This window comes from Cupressus sempervirens, chromosome 2 (genome assembly GCF_028749045.1).
Source record: "Cupressus sempervirens isolate cs-2001-9-10 chromosome 2, ASM2874904v1, whole genome shotgun sequence".
Taxonomy (NCBI): domain Eukaryota; kingdom Viridiplantae; phylum Streptophyta; class Pinopsida; order Cupressales; family Cupressaceae; genus Cupressus; species Cupressus sempervirens.
This window is the reverse complement of record NC_143119.1, coordinates 90451417-90463487: the sequence shown is the minus strand read 5'-3', so window position 1 is coordinate 90463487 and position 12071 is coordinate 90451417.

Genomic DNA, 12071 nt, shown 5'->3' with positions numbered 1-12071 from the left:
GTTAGGGTGATTATTCCAGTGTCATGGTGTTGTTCTCATAGGATTTGAAGTTCTTCATGTGGTTTTTCCCATAACTATTATTGTTCTAGGTTACATTAGATCATTGAAAGATTTTATTTTTTCCTTGTGATATTCAAAGATGAGTGAGCTTATTTGTTATCTAGGACATGGTCTTCTTCGTCTTCTCCAATTCAGTTGTCACACTTTTTTTGTTTTAGCAGGTAGTATAACTTTTTTCTCAAAGAATGCTACTTTTGGAGGCTCATATTTTAGATAAGTTATGGTAGGGGCTGAGATAGAAAGAAATTGTTACATTGGTACAGGATTCGATTAGGGGAACTAATTAAGCATTACTTGTGCCACCATAGGGTAAGGTGGGACCATTGTAACAATGCTAGTGGAAATCACCATACTTCCTCCACCAATTGGATTAGCTTGCTTTATGAAGGTAACCACATCTTTGAAGACATTTTCTAATGTGTCGATGTTGGTAGCAGGAAATCTTCATAGAAAAATAGAAGTGAGCTAATCCATGAAGTTCAAATAAATTTGTATCATAGTTCCCATTGGTATCATATAGGGAGACTCTAGCCTTCGGTACATCATATGGAAACAATGATCAAACCAAGAGATGGTTTATGTTGGGTCCTTCTTGATCGACAAAAATTGGTGATGTAAGATAGTCGAGTTGATGAATGTCTTGAACTGATCCAGGAAAAACTTTTCAAAAGCTACCCAATTTGTACTTGAGGTCAGTGGTAGATTCACATACCAATGAATGTGAATTCACCTAAAGTGTACGGGAACAAAAAAAATATCCACATCCTCATGCTTAATTTTCTTCCTATTGGATATTTCTTTGAAAACTTTGATGTGATGTTTCATCATTCATGTTTCACCATAAATGAACTTTAGTTAGAAATTTTCAAGATTCTTATGAAGATCATGAAGTGGACCTTGCAAGTTAATTGGTGAATCCTGAGCATTTGCAAAGAAATTCATAGATGGAAGTGGTGGTGGCTAACTTTGTTGTTGTGAGTTGTATGAAATTGTGTTGAAAGCATTAGTAGAATGTGAGGTGAATGATGATGATGGAGCTTGTGGTGTGAATGAACAAAGTTTAGGTATCCCTTTGTCACTGTGAGGTTTACAGAAATGGTTGACTTCTAGGAACTCGATCTTGTTGGGTGAAGACCTCAATGCTTGTTGAAAGGGAGACAATGAATCAATATTTTTAAATGTGGTCACCTATGGAGCTATGTGCATACATACCTTCATAGCTATGAAATTTAAAAATTTGTAAAACTACAAAACTAAAGCCCTCCTTTCTAGTGCTACTTCTGTTGAGCAATTATTTTGCATGATGACAATGACAGAAATCCTTACTAATTTCTCTCTTGAAAATTTGATCAAGTTAACCAATTCCAAGGTTCTAGATAGTTGTTTTTCAATCTACTAGATAGCTCAATTGAAGATAAATGTTTATGTTCACAAAGAGGCCTTTCCTAGTATCTCTGAATTCTGCGTGACTTGGAAAAAATGTGACCACAAACCAATATTTTTTTTGTATTTTTATATTTTATGTTGAATGCAATTTTCTAACAATGCAACTATATAAATTTTATATTCTAACCATATCTTCAAAAGAAAATTACTAAGATAGGGTAACAAAAAATTAAAGTAAATTGTTGAAAAGGAAATTCCTAATGGACATAAGTCATAGTAACAACGCGTCTCCAAATTAAATTTTCAAAAAGATCAAGAAGGAAACCAATGAAATTAGGAGCAATACATCCTTAACTTTGTCAATGCAATCATCAAAAGAACTAATGAAAATTGTATGATATTGCTTCAAATCATGCAACCATGGAAAGTGCATGCACATGAGATAAATCACTATGCAAAACTGTAAAATGATCATTTCTCCAATTTGTCACAATAGAGGAATATGCTAAAAAATCTGACAAACACTAGAATGAATTGATTGTTTGAGCATTAAAACACAATAATATTATTGGCTCCATCGCTATTCATGAACATAAAATTCATAAAGGAAATGCACATTCCAGCAAGAGACACTGCACAAAGAATGAGAGCACCAATAGAACACTTTATTGCATCAAAATATTGGCCTTAAATACATATTACATCTTTGTATTTATAAGAAACCTCATCCTTCATGCAATTATTAGATCTAGAGCTTTTTTCTTGCAAAAAGCATGCTAAAAACACTAATTTTAAGAAAATTATGTACAAAAAGACTCCTAACTAGGTGTTAAGTAGGTATGCACTCTTTATTTTATTAATTACATGGTTCATGGACCTTTACACAACTCAAATTATCAAAGAAGAAAGAAGACTTAGATGATCTGGGAGTCTCAATAACTTCTAAAAATGTGAACTCAATCTTTTGTGTGTGTCTATACCAGTTAAACTACCACAAAGACGTGCTTTTGGTGCATGAAAATGGTCAAAAAATAGAACTGATAGTTAATCATTGGCACCACTGTAAGTCATCAAAAATATTGGTGCACTTGTACACCTTGGAAAACTGCATACATACAAACCTTTAGGTATTACAGGCATTAAGTTTCCCAGATCATTGCAAATGTAATAATCATTGTCATTGTACTTGGTATGTGTTTTCCAAATGGTAGTGACCTCTTCTTTAAATTGAGAATAAGCCATGAAGAGACATGTCCCCTTCATGGGACATGTCTATTCGTTAATTAGATAATTAATATAATAAATATTAATCATTGTTATATATATATATATATATATCTGACAGAAGCTACCAAGCATCAACACTCCCTCTTAGCTAGGGAGGATAAACACATGTATTACCTCAAAGTAATATCAAATTAACAAGATTAAGGATATATTTGATCAAAAGATATCCATAATTTTGATATCAAGAGTATTGGTCTCCCAGAATATCAACAGATGATATTCATCAAATACTCAAAAATGCTTGATATCACATCTGATATTATTAGTATTGGTCTCTTAGAATATCAATGATATTCACCAAATACTCAATAAGGTTTGATATTACATCTGATATCAAGAGTATTGGTCTCCCAGAATATCAATGATATTCACCAAATACTCAATAAAGTTTGATATCACATTTGATATCAAGAGTATCGGTCTCTCATAATATCAATAATATTCACAAAGTACTCTTTGAGCAATGGCCTCCCAGAATGTTGAGATGCAATATATTCACCACATTCTCAATTTGTTTGATCTCATAATACAATTTATTGTAAGATCATCACCTTATAGTAACTTCTGCAAATACAAGTTACATCATTTGGAAGTCATCACTTCCTCGTGATGTACAAAGGGGGTAGGCCCATTAAAATCACATTGTCATGAGGTATATTCTTGAATCACAGTCCTCTTGACTGCTATCATTTATTGATCAATGGAGAATCTATCACAACATAGTTTACTCGCTCTGAATCAATATGATTGAGATCACCAGAGGTTGATTGAGTCATATCCTCTATCTTCTTTCTTTCAAGATTGCCTCTAATGAAATGGTAATCTCGCTATTTTTTCCTACAATAACAATCTCAGAGGAAAAGATCAAGGCAGATAGCTCTTACAATATGTATAGATATATGAATAAAAGAGATTTACTATATTAGAAATACAACTTACTTAGAAATTATAATAATAATAAATAATACTTAGTCAAAAAGATATGAATTAAGGAAGATTCTTCAACTGTTCCCACTAACATTAATGCATACCCTTTGAACAATAACCTCATATCATTTTTTCTTTGACTATAATCTTGAATGCCTTGTAGGTCAAATTCCTCATCAATCTATGAGAGTCTAATCATAGATTGGAGTGTTATGTAATATTTAATGCCATGTGGATTTTTTCCCCCTTTCTACCACGTCTGACAATTAAATTATGCCAAGTATCTTGGATGTCTTCTTTTCATTTTTCTTTTTTCTCGGTTCTTCAATGGTTACAAGAACCTCTGTGTTTTAAAATATCTACATGTCATAGTTTTGTTTGTCACTTTTCCAAAGGCCACTTCATCTATGATTTGAAATAAATAATTTGAAAAGGGTATTTGTATACCTTGCTATGCTAGCAGTACTTCCTTCGTTGACTTCCCATAATCACTCCTTCCTTTTAGACTGAGTTCCTTGCCTCCTGCCACATGAATGGGATTTCAAAATAGTTTTAAAATTTTTTATTTATTTTATCACTTTTTTTTCTATGTTTTCTAACTTTCAAAAATTCATTTCAATGATAGCGGCTTTTTGTGCAGGAAACTTGTCAGATCTAATGGAGGATTCAGGTGAGATGGATTACATGGGATGTCAAACTTTATCCTTGAATATAATGCCTTGTGGCTTGCTTTGTCCTCGATGGCCTTTGTTATTTTCTTACAATATTTTTTGTGCATTTTTAATCACGTATCTGCAACTAGTCTCTGCCATCTTATTAGCAGTCTCCTTACTTGTATTGACTCTCACATCATCTACTTTATTGGGCCAATTATCACTCTGATATTCTATTATTAGGGACATATATGATGCTTTAGTATACACCCAATTCCTTTTGTTTGGTTATTTCATCTATACTAACGGTGTGTTTCTATTTGTTTGTCTGCTATTTTGAATATATGTATTCCAAGTTGTCCTTTCCTTGCATGATTTCCTACTTATCATTCACAATTACTCATGTATTGTGTTGCATGTTGTTCTTGGCCACTTATCTTATTGTTTGATGATTTCTCTCTCTTTTCTAATTACAAACTCTTTGATGATAGTTATATGTTCTCTTGATAGATGTAATCATAATCCCCTTGCATTTCAATTATTACGTGACAACACTTTCATTTATCTTATTATCAATTTATTTTCCATCTCCACCGTAATTTGATTTTGTCCTGGCCACTATTTTCTTAGGAAACCTACCTTTCTTCTTATCCCCGAATCTTGTCTTTCCCATTATCACACTCCAAATAAACAAAAAAAAGTTATACTTACATATATGTCTTGTCCTAGCTAATTAAGTTATCACTTCCTTTATCTGTCTTATTCGATACTTCCTTCAATTATCATGAATTTAGAAATTTGTAATTTACTGAGTAATTAAATTACAATTGTTATCTCCTTAATATTTTCTCCATGGTTCACTAATGCATTTGTAGTCTGTTTTGATACCTTGTTAAGTTTCCCAGATCGTTGCAAATGTATTAAGCACTACCATTTTATTTGGTATGTGTTTTCCAAATGGAAACAACCTCTTATTTAAATTGAGAATAAGCCATGAAGAGACATGTCCCATGAATGCAACATATCTATCTATTAATTAGATAATTGATATAATAAACATTTGACCATATGTGTGTGTGTGTGTGTATATATATATATATATTCCTCTCATATAACAATAAACTTATATATAAATTATATCTTATATATAATTATATATAGGTTTATCTGACAAAAGCTACCTGTAAGCATCAACAACAGGGTCAAAACTGGTAGTTTTCATAAGTTCCAAGATTTTAGTTTCCAACATCTGGATCCTGTTGAAAATAATTTATGGATGTGTTGCCTTGAACTTCTCGATGGCAGTAGCAATCTCTTGAAGCTCCAAAAAATCTAAGGCTTGATATTTTCCTCTAACTTCTCTATGAAAATCTCAAACCTCCTATCTAACTTCTGCAAATTCATCAGCTTTAGAGTCCAACTCTTCCAATGTCTCATCGTCTTTAAATATACATCGCACATCGTCCTTAGAGGAAAATGCTTCAAAAGATGCCTGGAATTGTTGTATTATCACTTCTATTGATCATAAATGTTTCCTAGAGTCATCATCAAAACTCTCTAGATTGGTTGTGCTATAATACTTATATTCCTCCAAAATTTGGGAGTGAGTTTTGGCTTGCATCTCGTGGATATCCTCATAAAGAGCCAACGTGACTTTATTCCTAATCTTCTTGCATCTCCTAGATATTCTCAATCTATTCATCAATCTTATCTAACTCTTAACCTATATAAACATTCAATAACATCCATTACCTTTGGCTTTCTATTGTTTGCAATGCTTCCAAGTCATTAGTCCAAGTGGATACTTCATCTATCAAGCCAAAATCTTGGTTAACTACTATCGCCAATGACTCTACATTCCTTTGTATACTATGTAGTAGATGCATATTCACCTCTATAAGCTCTACTTCTCGCTCCTCAAAAATGGGGTGCTATCTCTTGCACATGTCCAAAAATGAGACTAGATTTTGAGGTCGAAGCTCATTTTTTGAGGGAAGATGGTAGGGAAACATCGAGGTGATCCAAGTCAATGGGACCTGCCACCTCTTTCACAAACTCTTGTAAGACATCATTATGTCTTCTCAAAACTTGGAGCTCTTCCTCTCCCTGATCCAACTGCTAGAATACCTGCTTGAGACCCAAGGTCATCAATGCTTTGGTGGTGTCCTTAGTAGGCTCCCCATTATAACCTCTTGTATCTGATAATCCTGGGGTGTGATGACTTCTAGATTGGCATGGAGCAGAGGAATGGATATACGCGCCATCATGTCATCTTGTCTATTATTTGACACAAAAACCATTTGATGCATTTCCTCCAAGGGGGGCACTGCAGTCCACATGACTTGTGTCAAAACTGATAACCCTTCCTCTAGAATTTGTATATATCTCCTTTTTAGGGTCTCTACTACTTGTGTCAGTCATGTTGCAGTAGTACTCATTGAAGATGCACAATGAATGGATGATGAAAGTGTTGTAACTAGTAAGCCATTTCCTATATATGTGCTCTTTAGGATATCCTCTACCCTTGGTTATTTGGTGCTTGAGGTAACCACTATTGTGGTGGAAATAGAGGAAGATGATTGCACTATTGAATCAGCGTGTTCTTCTCTTTCAACTATCTAGCCTTTTACTGAAGCTTCCTCTACATGAACTACTTGTGTCTCTCCCCTTGCAATATTCTTACTTTTCTCTTCCATCATGGGAGGGAGCATTGTCACATCTTCTTGCTCTACCTGAGGTCAAGGAGGTGTTTCTGACTTTCGAGGAGGTGAAGGAGGTATGTCAACTAGACCTTGTGAGAGAGGAGGTATTGTGTTCCAATCATCACCTAATGGCTCCTAGCATGGTGTTTCCCTTATATATCCTTCCTCTAGATGTGTCCCACTAGGCATCCAATCAAAATTAGATAAATCAAACACATTTGATCCACTCACCAATGTAGACTCAGTCCATCCCTCTTGTTCTTGATCTTTGATATCTTCAATTTGGATGGGTTGATCTTCAGTAGTTAGTCGTGTTTGTATCGCACTTCTCCTTCTCTCTTCCTCAGCAGCTCAGGTTGAGTGTTTCCTCTTGTTAAGAGGGATATTATCCATCGTGTCCTCTTCTTGTTCTTCTTCCTCAACCTCTAGGCTGGTTTCAGCAATCTAACATGAAGCGAAACTTTTCTTCTTCAATTTCCTCCTCTTTACTTCTACTACCACCATCTATGTTCTGCTTCATTTCAAGATCAACAAGGAGGCTTGAATCTAGACTAGAGGCTCTTCAACTTGTTTTTCTTCCACTTCAACAGGCTTATTCTTCTTCTTTCCCTTGACCTTAGAGTCCTTTCAAATGTATGCCACATCCCTCGCATGTCTTTGCATGGTCTTAGGTCTAGTTGTGACTTCTCCTGGTAGGTAGGGACAGTAACTTTAATTTTGTTTCTAGTCTGGTAGACACCAGAGTTGGAACATTAGGTACCACATTCAAGGAATAAGGCTTCTTTACCCATTGATTTGTTATCTCATTGACATGCCTAGCCTAATGTTGTATATCATCATTCTCCTCTCTACTCACCTCTGCATTCATAATGAGATGCTCAAAGATCCTGTCTTTGTTGTAGAGGGGATCAAGGATATTTGGATTATCCTTCTTCCATACCTTGAGAGGTATGTATAGGTTTAGTGTCTTTTTTGCTAGCAAAAAATTCATCCTACAATAGTTCCTTATCCAAACTTTGTATTCATCTACATAGTTTAACCAATTATCTTTAAGGAAAACATCTGGGATGGACTCCTTTCCTATGACTTGTTGTATCTTCCCAATTTTATCAAAATGTGGGCAGGGCACTGGGTAGTCCTCTAGAAGATGCATCTCCTATTCCACCTCATAAGTGGTGATGTCTTGCTTTGACTTCACCTCATAGGGCCCAATGGTGATTGGTCATATCCATGTCTTCTTATGCATCTTCTAAACTCTCTCATGTGTAGAGGCTAATTGTCTAGAAATCTCCAAATTATAAGTCTATCTGATAGGGTAGTTTCTTGGGACATAGGAGAGATTCAGCTACCCAAATATATGTGAATGTGTGGTATTAGATATAGTATCCACCTACCTATATCACTATGGCTACAACCTCTACTGATACCATCTTTGCATAATCCCCTTCGATGAGTCAGATTATGGAGAAGATAAGAGAAAAATTCACTAATATGTATTTTGTGCTCTTATCTAGTTGTTTCATTCAATGTACCAACTCTAGGTACATAATGTATGGCCATGTATTGGGGTCTTGTATGTTTCCCCTCCTCACCAGACCTAGATAGTTTATTTCCCTAGCTGCCAGTAAGTAGACCACATATGATGTCATGTAGAACCGTGGGATTGTCTATACTGAAGTGAGTTGTTCATCGAGAGAACAACTAAGAATAGTGCTCTAGTCAATCTTGAGATCCCTCTTCTGGATTGTCTCTATGAAGTGGATGTTGGAAATATGGATAAGTAGGATAAGTCAGGGTTGTCATTTATGGCAACATATATCTTAGGATGAGATGGAAGAATGTATAGATGATGACCCTATAGTCAAAGATAGAAAATTGTCTAGGTGTTAGACAATTTTACTAGCAGTACAAAGACAATTTTGATAATGCATAGTTTACAGATATATTTGGCATGTGTGCAGTAAAGGACAAGTATTATAGACTTTCCAAATGATGTGGCTAAGTGTGCAATATAGTACGATCAATACAACATTCGATATATTAGATTTACCAATAAAGGTAGTTAACAGAACAAAACAGAGCATAGCAATAAAAGAGGAATAACAGGTTAAGGAATTATTTTGGTTATAAAATAATTACTTAATTATTTAGGGACAACATCTTAGATGTTAACCCTAAGTTATCATGAGCTAATTTTGTATTCATCCAAACATGTGTAAGCATTAAGGCCAACTGGATAGAGTTTTATAATAAGGAAACGTATATGTAAGAAATCATAACTTGCAAAGTAATGTGCAAGTATGCAAACTAGGTATATGATATGTGAACTTATGTGAAGGCTATGTGATGCAAATTTTGATGAAAGATCAAAGACATGCAAATTACAGTAGTCAGTAGTAAAGAGGTTTTTGTGTCTATCTCTTTTGTATAAAGGAACTATATTGTATAATTGCATGTTAGGACAGTGGGCTCTTCTTGCATACATTTGTAATTATATTACCAACTCCTAACAGGGTTGAGGCTTTTAATAGGGCCTAGTCATCTAACAAGGACAAAGACACTATATGTATTTCATAGACTCCTAATAGGGTCAATATCCTTAACAAGATTCATTTATTTAGTAGATCATTTTGTGGGTACCATCCCCACTAGAGTTTTCCCTTGGTACGGGCTTCCTTAGTTATAAAAATATGGTGTTATGAGTTCTCTTTGTGTATGGATTTATTTATTATGCAGCATTGTTGGTTTGGGTATATATGTATTTTGTAAAGTAATTACCAATATTCAATTGTGGACAAAAGTTTGTAGAATACTGATTCACAGAACCCCCCCCCCCCCGCCCCTCCCAATATTATCTATTTCTAACAATTAATATCACAACATAATTATTTATAAGAGGCTTAACAACTTGAGTAAGGTCCCTATGAATATGGAACAATTAAAATGAAATCTTGATGAGTAGATTGATCTTCTTACTAAAGAAAGAGACAACCTGAAAGAAAGGTATGAAGATGCTAAAGATTATATTGGGAAACTGAAAGATAAGATTGATCATCTCAAATCTAGAAAAGAAGAGCAAACTAATGATAGTGATGAGGTAGAAAACCCTAAAGAAAGAAAATGAAATTTTGAAACATGAGTTAAAGATTGTTGAACTAAAGTTGAGTCTGAAGAAAGATGATAGCAAGACTGAATTAGATTTGAAATCTGAAAATGTAGATTTAAGATCATATCTAACAAAAGTGACATCTGAACTAGATTCTATCAAAATAGAGCATGCAGAACTTGAGAAATAAAATACCATTGTGAAAAGAGAATTGACCCAAATTAAACAATAGTTATAGAAGTCATATTCCAATAGTGAGAAAATTGATGAACAATTATTCTATCAGAGATCCTCTTATGATAAGATAGGTCTTGGATATCTTATAGGAGACAAATCTACAAAGAAAGTTGAAGCTAGAAAAGAACCAAATCCAATTGTTGAAACCCCTAAACCTAAGGAGAATGATCATAATAGGATTGAACCAAGCAAGTCTACAGAAGTACCTAAAGAAGTTGAGTAAGTAAGTCAATTTGAGAAATGTGATGAACCGAAACAAATAGAGAAAGTTGAACCACCTAAAGAAGTAAGACATGAATTCACAGGTAGATGTTTTATATGTAATGAAGTTGGTCATATGAAGAGAGATTGCACAGGGAAGTGTTTCAAAACTATTACTAATTTCTATTTTTATAATTGTCATAGTTTTGGACATAAAGCAGTAGATTGTAGAAAACCTAAGTTTGATAGTAATAATGGAAATAGTAGAATGTTTAGGGATACTAACCTTATAGGTAATGAAAGAAGGAGATCCTCAAGTAGATCTAATGAAGGAGAAAGAGATAATTGGACAAGGAGAAATGTTGTGTATTACAAGTGTAACAACTTTGGGCATATTGCAAGGAATTACAAAGCACCAATCAATCAGAATGGACCCAATCAGAGAAAGAGTACACCAATATGTCAATTATGCAATAACTTTGGACATGGCAAGGTTTTGCAGAATGCATATGAGAAACATCAACAGGAACCCAAACTATAGAAGGAACGATAGTAACAGTTGCAATCAAAAAGAAGCACTCAAGAGCATGTTGAAGAATTCGAGGAAGGATTTATGAAAGAAAATGATCCATCAAGTTCACATGTAGTTTTAGAATAACATTATTTTGATGCACCTGATCAGAGATTGAAATCAGCCATTGTGTGTGATCCATCTTATTTGAACTAGACACTTTTATATTGAAGATAGAGTATCAGAAAGATGGAACATAAGTTAAAGATCGAGTTAGAAGTTGTGATAGAAGAAAATGCAGATCGCAAGGAAGCTTTGGTTAGGAGTGCAAATCATTTGGAGATTGTATAAGGCCGCTAGAGTGGAAATAAGTTCACAGGTTAACAGATAACAACTTTTACAAATTGGGTAGTTGCATAATCAATGCAAAGTTAAATTTGAAAAGATTTAAAAGATGTAAACAATATTTTGAGTACCATTTGATCATATGAAGAATTAAGAAGCAATTGAGAGTGATTTGACAGTGAAGTAAAGGATAATTTGAAGCATTTTCTAGTGCGAAGTAAGAAAGACTTAGTTACTCAAATTCTAGGTATTTTATGGAGTTTTTCAGCTACGTAATCTTTGAATCAATTAAGATGGAAAATCTTATTGTATATGATATAAGTGAGAGGCCAAGGTACAATTTCAAGAAACGCTCATTTGTGTTAATGGAAGATGATGCTTTGGGAGCATTTTCACAAGTCTCATCAATGTGTTGCACGTAGAGGATGTAAGGACATACATTCATTGTAAGTTTGATACTATTGGTGAAAGTGACATTCACAAGGATTTAGATGTGCTCTGTAATAATGATTTATCATTGAAACGAGGTTTTCAACATTTGGAAGAACTGAATATTATCAGGTAGATGTTCTACACATAGTTTGATAATCATGAGTGGAGCAAAACAATATTGAGCAGAATCCATGAAGGAATGTTTTGGGTAGGAGACATCCCTA